A 6,306-nucleotide genomic window follows, 5' to 3' on the forward strand; every position below is an offset into this window, starting at 1 on the left:
AGTTACTCTAAAAAAAAGAAAAAAACTTTTCAAGAGAACTCAAACTCTAGCCCGTGAAAGGTCTTGGACACTTTTGAAAATGTTACTCCACATTCCTGAATATAGTGTGATAAATACACTACTTAAAATTGCAAAACATGCTTTTCAGTTTGAGTATATTAAACAGATTCATTTTTATTGCACTGAGGAAATAACCTCAATCTTCTTATTTTCATGCTTTGTGGAAGCAGAAGTGTTGAGCTGAGTTTATTTTTATAAATGTTCTGCACTTGCAGGTGAAGTCTGACAGAATGTCACAACTTACTTTCCATCTAATTTCTAGTAATTGCCAGTCTACACCCTCTCCTGAATTAACAGCCTGGAGACATTCAGATTTCACATTCTGACTCAGTTGCACTCAGATTTCAGTGGTTGTTTTTTTTTTTTTTTTCCTTGAAAACTTTACTGTTGTGACTGGCAAACTGTAGTTTTAAATTCCTTTTTAAAAAATTAAACTCTAGGTACCTGCTCTGGAATCTTCTTTCCTGACACAAATCACAGCCCCCAATGCTGTCATTGCTGATGATTTTCCTTACCTTGATATGCGAGTTTGTATTCAGTCTATGGGGTAAACTAATTAAACAACTGAGACCTGTACAGATTTTCATGAGTCTCTTTTTAATTCAGTGCTCTCAGCTCCACTCTGCAAATCTTCTGCAGTGTGGCAGCACTGCAGTTATTCAAAATATCCCTTAGTGTTGTACGTCCTGGATACTCTGGTTAGGAGACATGAGGAGAGCAGATAGAATAAAGAGTTCAAGTTAGATTACATCAGTGGGGTGGACACAAGTAAATAATGTGTTGAGATAAGGTATTTATATTTCTGCTATTGCTACGGTTATTAGCAAAACTCTTGCTGGTTTAAGATTGGGAACCAGCTAGGCCTACAGTTAAGAATAATTGTTGTTGCTCTTTCGTGCAATGCCTTATGAATTCCTGCTGGGTTTATAATAAATTCAAAGTGCACTGGGAATAGTACATGGCCATGCAGGTTGCTTGATCCTTCTCAACATCTATGTAGTTTCTTAGACTTGAATGCTGGGATCTGGATCGACCTAGAATTCTGGCAAAAATAAGGTAAAAAGGCGTTATCTGACTACAGTGGAGTTAGACTTGTTCTCCTCAGGTCTCCTTGTTTTCCTTTGTTCCACTGGAAAACTCAGTGATTGCTATGGGGAAAATACAGGGATACACCACAATCTTATCCAGAACATGAAAGAGGGAGATCTTAGTTCAGATCTGAGATTCCCTTTTACTCATCTTGTCAGTGCCAGGATCCTGGATTATGTTTTATCCTGTGTATTAAAATTAGTGAGTGACAGTACCTGTGCTGTTGAGTTTGAGGACAGATTCATGATACTGAAGACTTTAAGGTCTTGTTTCCCCCCACTGTCTGCTTTTGACAGTGACGACAATGTGTGATTGCTCTGTGGTGATGTAAAACTTAGCACAGAAGCCTGTGGTCTCCAGAGACTTGGGTTTCAGCCCAAGGCTTTACATAGGTTTTTTCATCTGGAGATGTTATGCTGGGGAAACTGGTTGATTGGAAGAAACATCCAAACTAAAATCTTCAGACCTGTAAAAAGTCTTAGAGACTGTAGAGTTGAGAAGCCTGTAAACCAAAAATAGTATGCCCAGAAACAGCTGAAGAAAGGAAGAAATCTGGTTTATTACTAGGTTTAGTGTTTCTTTTCACAAGCCCTTAATTCACTGATGTGCCTTTTGATAGTCCAGCTTCAAATATGCAGCATTTGAGGCAATGTTACTGGCAGCCTTAAGTGGTACTGGGGATAAGGCAAATTATTAGATATGATAAATTCTACCACTGGAGGCACTTCTTCTGAGTGACAGTACTTTGCCCATAAGAATCACCTCTTACAGCTTTGGCAATTAAAGCCTAGGCTTCTAAATCTCAGATTATTATATTAGCCTCCTTCTGTTGAAAATAGAAATAAAGAAACAAGGATCTTTACAGACCAGTTTAAGTAAAACAGGTCAGATGACTTGCTTTCAATGCATGCCAGCCTAAACGTATGAAGTTAGCTGATATGAATGTCATCCTCAATTTCATTTAATATATGAACCTTTATCTCCCTCAAAAGTAAATTAACATGTAAAGTCATTAAGCCTTCTCATTTTAACCCTTAATATCTTCAAAAGTTGAAAACTGTTGGTTGTCCTGTACTTTGAAACCTTGTTCTGTTTTAGAGGACAGGATATCCTTTAAAAAGGAAGATATAGTTATACTTGGAAGGATTGTTCTTTGTCTAAGGACAGTTCTGAGGTCTCAGGCAACCATTTAAACTGGCCACCTATACGAATGCTTTGCATACCATCTCCAAGTTCAGAGGGAAATGAGATCAGAAATCTGGGAATGGATGAGAAATCTGAGGAAGAAGGGCTCTTATGATTAAAGATACCCTTCTGCAGGAGACTTGAGGGATTTTCTCGAAGCTAATGGACATTATATGAAACTGAACTTAATAGGCCTGTGAGGCGTATGTAACTAGGAGGAGAGCAGAGTCAAGCAGCCTACATGTCCTACGTAACTTCAAGCAGCCTTGAGCGAGAACAAGAGGAAGTGTGTCCAGTGAAGAAATCAAGAGTCAGCAAGTCAGCAATTTTGTAGGGAGGTTTTGCTGAATGCTAGGACTTGTGCTGTCTGTAAAGATCCAATCACTTGTTAGCCTGTAGTACGTGGACAAAGCAGCAAGATACTTAAGGAGACTTGTAACAAGCAATAAATGGCTTCAACTTGATTCACATTGGATTGTGTAGAGTCCGTGGTTTTTGCCCTTGCACCCTTCCGCTTTGCAAGATACTTCTGAAGATCTTAGAAAAACAAGTAATCCTCATGGGAGTAGTGCAATGAGCTTGGTGTTTCTGAGAGACTTACACTGTGGTGGGGCTCTCCAGAGCGTTTGGTCAAACAGGAGTGGCTGTGGATGCTGGAAAGCTCATCTTTTCTCTGCTGCTGATTCAACATGTGGTTTCTAATGCATCATTGAAATTATTGTCTTTCTCCATTATATTAAAAAAAAAAAGTGCTTGTGCTCTACAACATATCAGAAGAGGAAGTTTCTGGGCTCTGGTACGCATGTGATAAGGTACCAACAAGATAGAGTCTAAAACTCAAAATAGCAATTAATGAACCTCAAATGCTTTGGAGGTTATGTAATAACCTGGATGTCTGTGTATTCATTAAAAAAAAAAAGCATTTCGTCTATAATAGATGTTTGTTAAATGTAAGATCATTTAGGTATTTGTGCATTTGTGTTATCTTACCTGATGTTAGGTGTAGAACTTGGGTTTGCAGTGGTGGGGAGGTTCTGAAATTGCCTCTTATCACACCATTGGGACAAAGAGACCAACTGCTTTGCAGATGATGCTAAATACGCTAATGAAAGAGCAATAGGTGGCTGTGTTGATAGGGGACTGGATTCCATGATGCAAGATTTTCAACCAGGAGGCCTAGATTTATGATCCACAGAGACTATACAAAAGGGAATACAGTGTCTACAGTAATGTGATTTTTATGCCATTATACCATGATTTAAAATGTTACCATGCTGATCTTGTTTAAAATCTCCCAGGCAGGCATCTTGTTTATGTGTAAGTCTACAGGATATAGCATAGTAGAGAATGTAAACCTCTGAGCCCAATTACTGGTGTAATCTTATTGAATTTATTACAGCATTCTACTGTCTTTGCCAGGTGAACACTTTATAAGTGAATTGTCCTGGTTACCGTCTTGGTTAAATCTCTGAACGACTCAGCAGCACTTGCTTCTTCAGCCACAGACAGAGATAAAGTTTGCTCTTCAGTAGATATAATTCAATTCTGGTATAAGTGAGGGGCCATAAAAGCAATTGAGTTGAAGCTGTAACTTCTATACAGAACCTGGGCTTTGGATGTGATCTCATATCCAAGACCTTGTCATAGAGAATCTCACCAGGAGTGCTCTGTATTTCTGACAGATTTTAAATTAGACTGCTTTTTGCCTTGCTATCTTGACTGGCTTCTGATATTTTTCTTAGAGTAAAGGCAGTTCTTGCAGAGTACATCATTTATATAAAACTTGTTCTAGTGTGAAAAGCTTGTAACGACATATGGAATAACAAAAAAAGGCAGATCTTGCCTTAGTCAATACACTTCCATCATTCAGTCTTCTATTTTGAAAAAACCTCTTATCACGACGTTTGAAAAGCACCATATGAAACCACACTAATGTTCCAAAATGTTTTGTGTGTTCTGCTATTTCATGCTGAAAGCCAATTGTGAATGGTGCTTTTGAACTATTTATTTGTGGAAATGTTTTTGTTGCCTTTCTACATAAAATACCTAACACCCTCATTGTTATTTCATTCTTCCTGATGGAAACTAATAGGTGAACAGAAATTGTTTGATGACATAAAAACATCCAAGCGCACAAACCCATTGAATCAAGGCAATTGCACAAGACCCCCTTTATATTTCTTTTTGGCTGATGACAACACAGGCTGAATTTTACATGGCGGGAACCCTATATAAGGCAGTGGCGTACATTAGCCCATAACAATAGATGATCTATCCCACATGGTCTTTGTTGGGAATTTGAATTTTCTTTGTGCCCAGATATTCAAGGAAATTTCTCTCTATACAAGGGGTAGCCAAAGCTAGTAAACTTTGGTACCCAGGGCATTTCTCCTGTTTTAATTTTGTTGTGCTGGAGGAAAATACATTTTCTTCAGAACTAGCTTTCAAATTCCATCTTGGAAATATGGGAATGAACTGCTCATTGGATGTATGATCTGAATGTGGAGAATCTAACAAAGGCTTACTTCCTTGCATTTCAAAACTAATGGTTCCCTGCTCAGTGTCAGCCTCTTACAGAGATATTTTTATCTTCAAGACCCACTGCAGGTCATAAAGGAGATATTATAAAGCTGAGAAAAGCCAGGAGGATTCCTGTATAAAAGTGCCATCACCAGAGCTCTTCACCAGGTTAGTAGTATGGAATAACATCACCCTGTAACTGCAGTCTGACCCTGATTTATGTAAGTATAGCTCATACAGGTTCAGCTCTAGTGTGAATTTCCAAGACTGTAAAACTGCCATGGTTGGTTAATAACATTTCATAGGCTTGCTGTGTAATGAATGATATGTAGTTTCATACGGCGATTCACTACATCTGCTAGAGAACTTAATTTCTCTACCTTTTTTTCCCCTCATGTTTCTATTGTTTTTTTTCCATGTTATCCCTCTATACTCTGGATTAAAAAGCCACAATAGCGTAATAACAAGGAAGAGTAGTTTCATTATCAGTTTGAAGACACTTAGGCAAGGTCTGGTCATGCCATAAAAAACAATATATTATAACATATATTTATTTAAGGTAATGTGGGATGCGTGCTTGTCATGAGAAGTTTCCCAAAGAAAAAAAAAATCCTGTTCTTGAATCTGAGCAGCTTAACAAAGATGTAAAGTATTCAAAATGAACAATTTATAAGTTATAATAACTAAAATTTTAAGATGTGAAACGAGAATTCATTGGTCTCATAAAATGTTGTGTCCCAAGGGTTTTTCACTATGCTTAAATTACACGATTACCGTATGCATAAAACTCTGATATTCATTAGATTAAAGAACTTTTTCAAGACGGAATTTATCTTTCAACATATCTTTCATCTACTTGAGGGCATTTGACAGTTCATTCTATTACAATGTAGTAAGATTGGAATGTACCTCTTAATCTTTTTTTCAGGCTTTTTTTTTTTTTAATAACCTCTCTATTACTTATGCTAAACTATTTGACTTTCACAGAATCACAGAATGATTAGGCTTGGAAGGGACCTCTGGAGACCATCTACTCCAACCCACCTGCTAAAGCAGGTTCACCTAAAGTAGATCACACAGGAATGTGTCCAGGCGGGTTCGAATGTCTTCAGAGAAGGAGACTCCACAACCTCTCTGGGCAGCCTGTTCCAGTGCTCTGGCACCCTCAAAGTAAAGAAGTTTTTCCTCATATTCAGGTGGAACCTCCTATGCTTCAGTCTGTGCCTGTTGCCCCTCATCCTATCGTTGGGCACCACTGAAAGGAGACTGGTCCCATCCTCTTGACATCCACCCTGGAGATATTCATAAACATTGATGAGATCCCCTCTCAGCCTTCTCTTCTGCAGGCTGAACAGACCCAGCTCTCTCAGTCTTTCCTCAAAAGAAAGATGCTTCAGACCCTAACTCCAGACTTTAAATGAAATATCTTCAGGAATCTCATGAATGAAACTT

The 6,306-nt window shown here is 38.2% G+C and overlaps 1 protein-coding gene across 2 annotated transcripts in view; it reads left to right on the forward strand.

Moving 5' to 3' along the window:
• Window positions 1-6,002, forward strand: part of CPNE3 (copine 3) — a 133,000-nt gene extending 126,998 nt beyond the window's left edge. For both annotated transcript variants that reach the window (XR_010605708.1, XR_010605710.1), the window contains exons 18-19: window positions 4,931-5,022; window positions 5,842-6,002. The gene's annotated coding sequence lies outside the window, so the exon portion shown is untranslated. The remainder of the gene's footprint in view (window positions 1-4,930; window positions 5,023-5,841) is intronic.
• The last annotated feature ends 304 nt before the right edge of the window (window positions 6,003-6,306 follow it).

This window comes from Caloenas nicobarica, chromosome 2, assembly GCF_036013445.1.
Source record: "Caloenas nicobarica isolate bCalNic1 chromosome 2, bCalNic1.hap1, whole genome shotgun sequence".
Taxonomy (NCBI): Eukaryota; Metazoa; Chordata; class Aves; order Columbiformes; family Columbidae; genus Caloenas; species Caloenas nicobarica.